Source organism: Phyllobates terribilis, unplaced genomic scaffold, assembly GCF_046119375.1.
Source record: "Phyllobates terribilis strain yellow unplaced genomic scaffold, ASM4611937v1 Scaffold_5__5_contigs__length_657084704, whole genome shotgun sequence".
Classification (NCBI taxonomy): domain Eukaryota; kingdom Metazoa; phylum Chordata; class Amphibia; order Anura; family Dendrobatidae; genus Phyllobates; species Phyllobates terribilis.
In genome coordinates, this window is record NW_027362765.1 from 144,430,821 (window position 1) to 144,443,725 (window position 12,905).

Consider the following 12,905-nt stretch of genomic DNA (forward strand, 5'->3'; position numbering starts at 1 on the left):
GTGATCGGTGATGACGGTGACCGGATGGACTGCCCCCTCCAAAAAATGGCGCCACTCCTCAAAAGCTAACTTAATGGCCAAGAGTTCCCTATTGCCGACATCGTAATTCCTCTCAGCGGACGACAATTTTTTAGAGAAAAAGGCGCACGGATGCCACTTACCAGGGGACGAACCTTGTGACAATACTGCTCCCACACCTACCTCGGAAGCGTCTACCTCTACAATGAATGGCTGTGACGCATCAGGTTGAATGAGTATGGGTGCCGAGGCAAAACATTTTTTCAAGCAGGAGAATGCTTGACAAGCCTTGTCAGACCACCTAGAAAAATCCGTCCCCTTTTTAGTCATGTCTGTGAGAGGCTTAACCATGGACGAGAAATTACGAATGAACTTCCGGTAATAATTAGCAAACCCCAGGAAACGTTGTAGTGCCTTAAGATTCTCTGGCCGATCCCACTCAAGAACTGCCCGCACTTTCCCAGGGTCCATACGAAAACCGGACGCTGAAACCAGGAAGCCTAAAAACTGGAGTTCCTGTACGGCGAACACACACTTTTCCCATTTGGCATACAGTTTATTATCCCGCAAGATCTGTAACACCTGCCTAACGTGCTCCTGATGAGACACCAGATCTGGCGAGTAAATTAAGATATCATCCAGATATATGACAACAAACTGTCCCACCAGGCGGCGAAAAATGTCATTAACAAAGTGTTGGAACACCGCCGGGGCATTAGTCAGACCGAATGGCATGACAAGGTTCTCATAATGCCCCTCCGGAGTGTTAAACGCCGTCTTCCACTCATCCCCCTCCTTCATCCTAATCAGATTGTACGCCCCCCTGAGATCCAACTTAGAGAACCATTTGTCGCCCACGATCTGATTAAAGAGATCGGGAAGAAGTGGGAGTGGATACGGATCTCGGACCGTAATCCGATTAAGTTCACGGAAATCCAGGCAAGGGCGTAGGCCTCCATCTTTCTTCTTAACAAAGAAGAACCCCGCAGCCACCGGTGAAGATGAAGGTCTAATATGCCCCTTAGCCAGACTTTCTGAAATATAATCCTTCATGGCCTGCCTCTCAGGACCAGAAAGGTTATACAACCTAGCTTTAGGTAACTTGGCCTCAGGGAGCAGTTTTACAGAACAATCATACTCGCGATGAGGAGGTAGTTCCTGACACCCTTTCTCCGAGAATACATCCTCAAAGTCCGCCAGAAATGGAGGTAAGACCCAAGGAGTAACCGCACCGATGACCGTGTTCATGCAGTTTTTATTACAGAATTTACTCCATTGGCTTATCTCTCTGGTTTGCCAATTAATAACCGGGTTATGCTTAGTTAACCAAGGAAGGCCCAACACTATAGGAGTGGGAAGACCCTCCAACACGTAGCAAGACAACAGTTCTTTATGTATCGCCCCCACTTGAAGTTTTACGTCATGCACAGCTTGCAAAAAACTTCCCTGACCGAGAGGCCTGGCATCGATCGAGAATATGGGGATGGGTTTAGCCAACTCACTCAATCGCATACCTTGAACCCGGGCAAACCGAGCATCAACCAGATTAGCCCCGGCCCCACTATCCAGAAGAACAGATATCCTCTCAGTTCTCGTACCCACCACCACTTCCGCCGGTACGAGAAACTGAGACGAACCTAGGGACGAAATACCTACTCCCAGATTGCCGTCCACCACACAACCTGGGATCAACAGTTTTCCGACGACTCTTCACTCTGCAAGGGACGGGATGGACACCCCCCAATAAAATGTCCCTTTCTCCCGCAGAAGAAACACCTTCCTGTCTTATGGCGCACCACCGGTCCCCTCCCCCGAAATGATGTCCCTCCTAATTGCATAGGCTCCTCTGGACTGACCAGGGGAACCACCATATGAGGGGACCTTGTAGGAGGTGGAGTCATCACAGGGGGTCGAGTTATCCCGCACCTCTCCCGAAGCCGTCTGTCAACGCGAATAGCCAGGGCCATAGCGGCTTCCAGTGACGCGGGAGAGTCATACTGTGCCAACACATCCTGTAATTTGTCGGATAAACCTTGACAAAACTGGCTCCTAAGAGCCGGGTCATTCCACTGGGTGTCCGTGGCCCACCTACGGAACTCCGAACAGAATTCCTCCGCCGGACGATCTCCCTGCTGGATCCTACGTAACTTAGACTCAGCAAGGGAGATCCGATCTGGGTCATCATATACGAGTCCCAGAGCAGCGAAAAACCTATCCACTGACTGGAGAGCCGGGGAGCCCGGGGGAAGAGAGAACGCCCAAGATTGTGGGTCCCCTTGTAGGAGCGAGATGACAATTCCCACCCTTTGTTCTTCACTCCCCGATGACCGAGGCCGCAGCCGAAAGTACAATTTGCATGCCTCCCGGAAAACAAAAAACTTGTCCCGCCCCCCAGTGAACCTGTCAGGGAGAGCTACTTTAGGTTCTGGTCCGGCTTGCTCCTGAGGATGCAAAACCTTGGACCTAACGTCCGCCAGCTCCATGGACAAACTCTGCAACTGCCGAGCTAGACCGGCTACTGGATCCATGGTAGCTGGAGAAAGACTAAGTGGGTCGGTGAAAATGTCACGCTGTCTCTGTATACTGGAGGTAGGGGGCCTAAGCTGACCCTAAGCTGGGGCCCTGACTAATCCCTCAACCTGGAGGTACTGTTAAAGGTACAGAGGTCCAGGCCGCCAGCGTAACCCCTACCTCCTGAGGATCCCTGCACCTAAGTAATCTAGTCCTGAGAAGGACCCCGATCACAACAAAAGAGGACAAGTAATAATATGCCCACACACAGTACTTAGACGAACGAGACAGTACAAGGGAAAAACCAAAACCACCTTGCATACAAAAACTACACAACTACAACAGAGGGAACACCAACGGGAAAGGAGATAAATGATAAAGCGAGGAAGGGAAAAAACACTCCAAATACACTTATCTCAGAAACTCCAAATACCACGATCCGCTCTGTAAGTCTGTATGAAATGCTTTCACCGACACTTCCCAAACAGACCAGCAGGCATTTGAAGGAGACTCACTACAGCAGCATTGATTGCAGCTGGGCGAGGCTGGACCTCGTCTAGCACAGAGAGAGAGAGAATTAACTCGCTCACTGCCGAAAACACAAAGCACCAAAAAGTCAGCTGCGAGAAGTCAGGCTGTGTAATCGTGACGATCTTCGTGGCGACACACCCGTGACAATGTGAGAGAGAGGAGCATGGTGAACAGTATGTGTGTGAGAGAGGGACAGTGTGAGCAGTATATATGAGAGAGAGGGACATGGTGAGCAGTATATGTGTGAGAGAGGGACAGTGTGAGCAGTATATGTGAGAGAGAGGGACATGGTGAGCAGTATATGTGTGAGAGAGGGACAGTGTGAGCAGTATATATGAGAGAGAGGGACATAGTGAGCAGTATATGTGTGAGAGAGGGACAGTGTGAGCAGTATGTGTGAGAGAGAGGGACAGTGTGAGCAGTATATATGAGAGAGAGGGACATGGTGAGCAGTATATGTGTGAGAGAGGGACAGTGTGAGCAGTATGTGTGAGAGAGAGGGACATGGTGAGCAGTATATGTGTGAGAGAGGGACAGTGTGAGCAGTATATATGAGAGAGAGGGACATGGTGAGCAGTATATGTGTGAGAGAGGGACAGTGTGAGCAGTATGTGTGGGAGAAAGGCATGGTGAGCAGTATGTGTGGGAAAGAGAGGTATGGTGAGCAGTATGTGTGGAAGAGAGAGGCATGGTCAGCAGTACATATGAGAGAGGGGCATAGTGAGCAGGATGTGTGGGAGAAAGGGGTATTGTCAACAGTATATGTGACAGAGAGGGGCATGGTGAGCAGTACATGTGAGAGAGGGGCATGGTGAGCAGTACATGTGAGAGAGGGGCATGGTTAGCGGTATATGTGAGAGAGGGGGACACGGTGAACAGTACATGTGAGAGAAAGAGGCATTGTGAGAAGTATGTGTGGGAGGGGAACATGGTGATCAGTATGTGTGGGAGAGAGGCATAGTGAGCAGTATGGGTGAAAGAGGGATATGGTGGGCAGTATATGTGGGAGAGAGGCGTGATGAGCAGTATGTGTAATAGAGAGGGCATGGGGAGCTTTGAGTGTGACATATGGGCATGGTGATCAGTATATGTGAGAGAGTGGGTTAGTGAGCAGTTTGTGTGGCAAAGAGAGGCATGGTGATCAGTATGTGTAGGAGAGAGGGGCATAGTGATCAGTATGTGTAGGAGAGAGGGGCATAGTGATCAGTATGTGTAGGAGAGAGGGGCATGGTGAGCAATCTTTGAGAACAAGGGCAACATGGAGAGTGATCTGTTTAAGAAAGCTGCCTACATTGCTGACTCTGGCTACACTATCAGAGACCCAATAGCCCTGGCACTTTTTTGGTATCAGCTTCCCTAATAACTTCTCAAAAAATCTGGAAGTTGGGACTCTTCAGGGCTCTAATTACTGCAGCCCAGTGCCGCCTTAAGATTGGTCTTTAGCTTCCCTACTCCTCTGCACCTCAAAGGAAGATTTTCTTTGTCCCTCCATGTCAGGGTATAATGCCAGTGCATTTCTTTGATGGTACTGACAACAACTAGAGACCCAACAAGGCAGGACAAGTAAAAAAATGGACAGAACAGCACCACAGGTACATGTGAAGAACACAAGCCAGGATGAGAGAAGAAAACCATTATTTAAAGGGCTAGTAGCACACCTTGGATTTAGGGGGCCTTCGAGATTCTATTGCCCAAGGGCCCACAGAGAACTGGACAACCCTGACAATAAGTCAACTTTATTTACATATGACTATATGAATCTTGTGAGTAATACTAGGGCACCATATACGGATCATTTCTTATGATCATGCTCAGGTTTACAAAGTTAAGGCAAAAGTATTTCAAAGCTCGGCATAGTTCCAGTAATATGACAGGTGACGCCTGATTTCTGGAGTCTTTTTCTCATCTCTTTGATCTCTTGTATCGTGATTTTCACAGGAGACCATTGATCTTCTTTCTTTTAGGTTAACACAACGAGATGTGTCTGTGTCATTTGCTGATTGCACATAAAGAATTTCAATTTTTTTAGCAAGTCGAGTTCTTCCAAGTGCTGTACTCACACAGGTTACAAATAAATATAGGATAAACTACAGCACAATGGTGAGGATCTGCTAAGCTAAATGTGCCAGAATTCTGACGCAACTTGCACAAAAAAATTGGCTTACATGCTTTGTAGTACATATACTGTATTATGTGTTTTAGATACCTTTTACGCCTTACTTGACAAGAGCGTGTGGCTTAGTGGAAAACATATGTGGCTTGAGATGTGACCAATGCACCAAAACATTGCTTCAAATTTCTTTCACAGAACAAGACTATATGTGGTGTAAACTGAGATTAGACAGTCTAAAGATGGACCAAATTTATCAGACAACATATATTTGGCGCATTTATCAGACAGCATAAATTTGGTTCATTTTACTACTATCTACTCTAAAGAACCCCATACACATTAGAATAATGTCAGCCAAACTTAAAGCGAACCTGTCACAAGTTTTCACCATATGAGATATGGCCACCACATTTCAGCACTGATATACAGCATTCTATAATGCTGGACATATGCCCCCAGCCCAGCCTGCAAAACAAGAAAAAGAAGTTTTATTATACTCACCTGCGGGGTGGTCCGGTTTGAGGGGCGTCTCTCGTCTTAGTCTGGTGCCTCCCTTCTTCTTGCTTCATGTGGATGACGCGTCCCCCATGTCATCCACACAGTCTCCCCAGCATCGCGCTCCTGCGCAGGTGTACTGCAGTGCGCATGCGCCAGGGCTCTTTGACCTTTCCCGGCGCATGCACATTGCAATACTTTGCTCTGCCCTTGACAGGGCAGAGAAGTACGCCTGCGCAGAAGTGCGATGCCGGGGAGACTATGTGGATGACGTATGGAAAGCGTCATCCACACGAAGCAAGAAGGAGGATGGCATAGCAGGAGGCTGTGGACCAAGATGAGTGACGCCCCTCGGACGGACCGCCCCACAGGTGAGTATAATAAAACGTCTTTTTCTTGTCTTGCAGGCAGGATTGAGGGCATATACACTGTGTTCCAAATTATTATGCAAATAATATTTTCTCAGATTTTCCCAAATTACCTATATGAATTGCAGTCATTGTAATTTTCCAGTCAAATAACTATTAGAGTACAATTGAAAGGTTTTTGTACAAACTGCCTATGATAACAGTATATTTAAAAAAAAATAAAACACTCAAACTGCACTCAAAATGCATGTTCCAAATTATTATGCACAGCAGAGTTTTCAACCTTTTTATTTTAATAAAGAACAAAAAAATGGTCATTTTTGAAATTATAAGCATTAGCAGGTTATTACAAACTGAAATCAAACAGTTTTCAGCTCAAAACTTTATTCTAAGTGATGTAACATTTGCACATAGGACCCCTTGTTCGAAAGGAGCTTCTGAACTCTCTCATTCATTGAATTTGTCAGGTTTTGGATGGTTTCTGCTTCAATTGTTTTGCATGAGGACAGAATACCCTCCCAGAGCTGTTGCTTAGATGTGAACTGCCTCCCGCCATCATAGACACTCCTTTTGATGATGCTCCAGAGGTTCTCAATGGGGTTGAGGTCAGGGGAGCATGGGGGCCACACCATAAGTTTGTCCCCTTTTATGCCCACAGCAGCCAGAGATGCAGATGTGTTATGTGCAGCATGAGACGGGGCATTATCATGCATGAAAATGATCTTGCTGCGGAATACACGGTTCTTCTTCTTGAACCATGGCAGGAAGTGCTGTTTGAGAAACTCAACATACATTATGGAGTTCATCTTTACCCCTTCAGGGATCCTAAAAGGGCCGACAATCTCTCTCCCCATGATTCCAGGCCAAAACATTACTCCACCTCCTCCTTGTTGGCGCCATAGCCGTGTTTGCATGGGGTGTCCATCAACCAGCCATTCTCCACTCCATCCATCTGGACCATCGAGATCATTTCATGCATGATAATGCCCCGTCTCATGCTGCACATAACACATCTGCATCTCTGGCTGCTGTGGGCATAAAAGGGGACAAACTTATGGTGTGGCCCCCATGCTCCCCTGACCTCAACCCCATTGAGAACCTCTGGAGCATCATCAAAAGGAGTGTCTATGATGGCGGGAGGCAGTTCACATCTAAGCAACAGCTCTGGGAGGGTATTCTGTCCTCATGCAAAACAATTGAAGCAGAAACCATCCAAAACCTGACAAATTCAATGAATGAGAGAGTTCAGAAGCTCCTTTCGAACAAGGGGTCCTATGTGCAAATGTAACATCACCTAGAATAAAGTTTTGAGTTGAAAACTGTTTCATTTCAGTTTGTAACAACCTGCTAATGCTTATAATTTAAAAAATGACCATTTTTTTGTTCTTTATTAAAATAAAAAGGTTGATAACTCTGCTGTACATAATACTTTGGAACATGCATTTTGAGTGCAGTTTGAGTGTTTTATTTTTTTAAAAATATACTGTTATCATAGGCAGTTTGTACAAAAACCTTTCAATTGTACTATAATAGTTATTTGACTGGAAAATTACAATGACTGCAATTCATATAGGTAATTTGGGAAAATCTGAGAAAATATTATTTGCATAATAATTTGGAACACAGTGTATACAGCATTCTATAATGTAATATATCAGGGCTGAAAGGTGATGGTCTTACCTCATATAGTAAAAACCCGGTGACAGGCTCCCTTTAACAATATCGACCAGTTTGGTTACCAGTCTAATGTGTATGGGGAGCCTCTGGATGGTCCCTGAATAGATGATGTCGAGGGACAAAAGAATCTGGCAGGTCAAATTTCAAACTTCGGAACTCTTTATTCTTTAAGAGATAAGCTGCTGGCACAGATGCTTGGCAGTGGCTCTTTCTTAGACAACACAGGAATCCTTGGCCAGTTGAGCACTCTTGAGAATGGGACTGTAGGGTGAGATAGCTGCTGGCTTTAGCGATCAGATAAACTATGGTTCGGCCAACAGCTATTTAAAGTGCATGTAGAGGCCTGAGTTTAAATTGTCAAAAAACTATACAGTTTTAGTAAAGCTGCATATAATAAACATCCATTACATATAAACTGTGAAAGCCGTCAATAATTGAAATCTCTGAGTTCTTTAGTTTATTTTTTTAAGTAATTTTTGGAATTAGTCAACTACATATCAGTGCATAATGTAAATTAATGTGTTAAAGGGCAAATTTAGGTTTTTATGAAGGTAAAAAAACGATTGACTTTAAAACTCAAAGGGCACAGTCAGACGGACCGAGATCAGAACGCAATGCTCGAGCTGTCCATCAAGTCTACCAACCCAAGCATGACAAAAGAAAAAAGCAGCTAAGTAAAGAAAAACGAGTGGCCATCATTACTTTAAGAAATGAAGGTCAGTCAGTGCGAAAAATTGGGAAAACTTTGAAAGTGTCCCCAAGTGCAGTTGCAAAAACCATCAAGCGCTACAAAGAAACTGGCTCACATGAGGACCGCCCAAGGAAAGGAAGACCAAGAGTCACCTCTGCTTCTGAGGATAAGTTTATCCGAGTCACCAGCCTCAGAAATCGCAGGTTAACAGCAGCTCAGATTAGAGACCAGGTCAATGCCACACAGAGTTTTAGCAGCAGACACATCTCTTCAACAACTGTTAAGAGGAGACTTTGTGCAGCAGGCCTTCATGGTAAAATAGCTGCTAGGAAACCACTGCGAAGGACAGGCAACAAGCAGAAGAGACTTGTTTGGGCTAAAGAACACAAGGAATGGACATTAGACCAGTGTAAATCTGTGCTTTGGTCTGATGAGTCCAAATTTGAGATCTTTGGTTCCAACCACCGTGTCTTTTTGCGACGCAGAAAAGGTGAACGGATGGACTCTACATGCCTGGTTCCCACCGTGAAGCATGGAGGAGGAGGTGTAATGGTGTGGGGGTGCTTTGCTGGTGACACTGTTGGGGATTTATTCAAAATTGAAGGCATACTGAACCAGCATGGCTACCACAGCATCTTGCAGCGGCATGCTATTCCATCCGGTTTGCGTTTAGTTGGACCATCATTTATTTTTCAACAGGACAATGACCCCAAACACACCTCCAGGCTGTGTAAGGGCTATTTGACCAAGAAGGAGAGTGATGGGGTGCTACGCCAGATGACCTGGCCTCCACAGTCACCAGACCTGAACCCAATCAAGATGGTTTGGGGTGAGCTGGACCACAGAGTGAAGGCAAAAGGGCCAACAAGTGCTAAGCATCTCTGGGAACTCATTCAAGATTGTTGGAAGACCATTTCCGGTGAGTACCTCTTGAAGCTCATCAAGAGAATGCCAAGGGTGTGCAAAGCAGTCATCAAAGCAAAAGGTGGCTACTTTGAAGTACCTAGAATATAAGACATATTTTCAGTTGTTTCACACTTTTTTGTTAAGTATATAATTCCACATGTGTTAATTCATAGTTTTGATGCCTTCAGTGTGAATGTACAATTTTCATAGTTATGAAAATACAGAAAAATCTTTAAATCAGAAGGTGTGTCCAAACTTTTGGTCTGTACTGTATTTCTATGCAGTTGTCACGCTACGGTCAGGAGAGCCGTCGGATGGTCCGAGCATTGCATTCCTATCTTGACCCGATTTATCCAGAATTCCCTCATTTTCCCCTGTGGTGACAGCTGGTTTGTGCAGGGAGTATATACTGTGGGCCAGGGAGTTGAGCCCAATCCATATACAGAGGGTGCCGGCTGTGATATACCGCTGACCTGCTTGTTGTGATCTCGGGTGATTTACCTCTTGGATACTATGGCTAACAGTGGAATCTAAGCTATAAGACCGAGAGCAAAGCCCTATATGTGACCCCACAAATATCACCCACCTCCTCTGCAGGTCAATTGTAGGGTGCCAACAAATTGTCTTAGCAGCCTAAAGCCATCTTTGAATTTTATTAAGGACTTTAAAGGCAAACACACTCATTAGAATACAGTGCAATACAGACATTTATTATTATTCAGTGTTGTCCAAGCGATGGCAGTCCAAGTCTCTTAAGCCCCCGTCACACTAAGCGAGAGCGCTGCTGAGTCACAAGTTCTGTGACGCAACAGCGACCTCAGCCGCGATCTCGCTACGTTTGACACTTAGCAGCGACCAGGCCCCTGCTGTGAGATCGCTAGTCGTGTCGAAATGGCCTGGACCATTTTTTGATCGTTGAGGTCCCGCTGGGTAGCATGCATCGGTGTGTTTGACACCTTACCAAGGACCTCGTTGTCGACTCAGACACAGAAACACATAGGTGTGCATTTGCGTTGCATCGTTATACGGGTCGCCGTATCGTTGCTGCGTCGTTGGGAAGATCTGACTGTTTGACATCTCACCAGCAACCACATAGCGACGCAGCAACGATCCATGACAGGTCGTATCGTTGTCGGGATCGCTGTAGCGTCGCTAAGTGTGACGGGGCCTTTAGTTAAAAATATGAAAAAGAAAATAAAGAAATGAAAAATAAAATATAAAAGTTTACTTTACTCCCTTTTCCCATTTGTTTCCCAATTTTCTCCCCATATATAAAATTGCCATTTATTTATTTGTTTACTTATTGCAATGTTGAATACCATCTAATTTTAATTATCAGGTGACTAGTGACAATGCTTATCTATGCTTACTGTTTATTTTATTGGCCCATCGAACTTCATAGGAAGTGCTCCGAGATGCAGTTTTTATGAGGAATGTGTTTTAAGTTTAAGATGTTCAGGAAAATTTGATTTGCTAATTTTTATGATAGGAAAATGTGAGAGATATTCTTCAGAGATATGGCAAGATTGGCATTCTAAGTTGCAGGAGACCTCTGTGACTCGGCAAGCTTTGTAAGCTCATAAATAGTTGTTATGAGGCACTTTGTTTTATGAGACTGTTTTGTGACTATCGGCACGCTTACCTCATTTCGAGTCAGCAAACATGACCTGGACCGGGGAGTCATTATACATCACAGGGAGATCGTTCACAAACAGCAGTCTACTTCTAGAGAGCAAGCCAAATAGATGGGGCCATGGATGGAAACCCCAGGCTTCAGCACTAAATATAATTAGCAGGATTACGTCGAGAAGGCAATAAAGAGGCCGTAAGAAGAGGGCAGGTGAAGATGGAGGTAAGGAGAGTGTAAGCAGAATACTTGGTAGAGTGCTCACTGACCCCTTATGAATGGCACATGCTAAGTCTCAAAGCTAAACTGGTCTGTAACTATAGTGTGTATAGGGGTTCTAGTCACACATGGGTCCTCGAGTATATGGGGGTCTAAAAGGTCTCTTTGGCTCATATATTTAATGGCAATACAAGAAAAGACGTGCGATAGTTGGGAACCTGTTGCAAATTTTGCATTGGATCCCACAAAATTTAAGTCACTGGTCTGGTTTATATACTTATATAGGACTTTATACCATGGAGATCAGTTGAAATTTGCTTGTTTTTTTCTGTGTTGCATAAAGTGGAAGTTTATGATACCAAAAATACTCATCTCACAACCCTCCCGTACAGAAGCATGTTCGGCTCGGCTGAGTCTGAATGTGTTTTTGTTAATAAAAGGGGGATCCAAGGGGTAAGGTTTCTCCTTGCGGAGAGTGACATGTCAGGTCTGGCACGCCAGTATGAGGAGACTTAAACGCCTTGCATGCTCCTCTGGGAAATTAAATATGCAAATTGTCTCTTCAGAGAGGAAGAGGACTTGAACTTTAGTACCATCTATTGGAAGTAGCAATCCTACAAGTCATTATTGACCCTTTAATGAACATTGAAATATGACTTAGGATAAAAGCCAAATCAGAATCTCAATTTGTAGTCACGGTGTTTCGGGGTATTGCCCCTCATCAGTACAAAGTATGAGATTTGATTTGACAGGGTGAGAGGCTAAGACTGGGATTTAAGGGGTAAGGTTTCTCCTTGTGGAGAGTGACATGCCAGGTCTGGCATACCTCTATGAGGAGACTTCAACTCCTTGCATGTTCCTCTGGGAAATTAAATATGTAAATTGTCTCTTCAGAGAGGAAGAGAACTTGAACTCTAGTGCCACCTATTGGAAGTAGCTAGTAAAAGGGAAATTAGCTACAGCCAGACATCTATGGCAGCAGCTTATGTCAAGGAGAATAAAAGGATCGGGTGTTGAAATCCAAAATGCCCCGAGATCATCTGTTGGGGAAGAGAAGCTTCCAGATACATTAGAGGTTCAGCCTTTCCTGACAAAATCGGCAGGTTACCCCCAATGTTAATCTAATATTGATGGGCGCATTTAGTTATTTTCACATATTGTAGAGACCTTTCAAGAGGCAACAAAGGGAACTCTCTGATTTCCTGCGTAAAGAAAGTGTGATATGAGAAAGCAGAAAAGGACCATTGCAACACACTAATATTAATACATTTAAATGACTGGCACCTCTGAAGATGAATTAAATTAGATTAGGTATAAAATTAGGCATTACTACCCAATCATTTAGTGTGGGTGGGCTACTCACTGTTGGGAGACATGCACAGAAATGGTTGTGTCCTTCGCTTATTGTTAGAGGGGTCCTTCAACAAGAATTTGATTACAGGTTCTAATTTGTGAGGAAACCCAGCAACAAGAATTAAGTGGCTCAGCAGCGCCACCACATGGTGAACCAGAAATTACACAGTTCAATGAGGTGTTCATATAGTGCACTAGGTTAGGTCCTCCAGAGTGAGGATTATGTACACTCTGTCTTTGGAATGGGTTTTCTAAACCAGAAAACTTACATGGAAACTGTCAGTGGGATCAACCTTCCTAAACCGTCCTCAAGGGCATGTAGGTCATAGAAAGTTGCAGAGGTGTTTGTAATGAGACAAAACTCAGCTCTGCTGTACTGGGCAAGTTACAATCAAA

The 12,905-nt window shown here is 44.8% G+C and overlaps 1 protein-coding gene across 2 annotated transcripts in view; it reads left to right on the top strand.

The window, feature by feature from the left end:
- ASIC2 (acid sensing ion channel subunit 2) overlaps positions 1-12,905 on the top strand; it is a 999,936-nt gene that overhangs the window by 603,014 nt on the left and 384,017 nt on the right. The gene's annotated exons all lie outside the window — the stretch shown is intronic.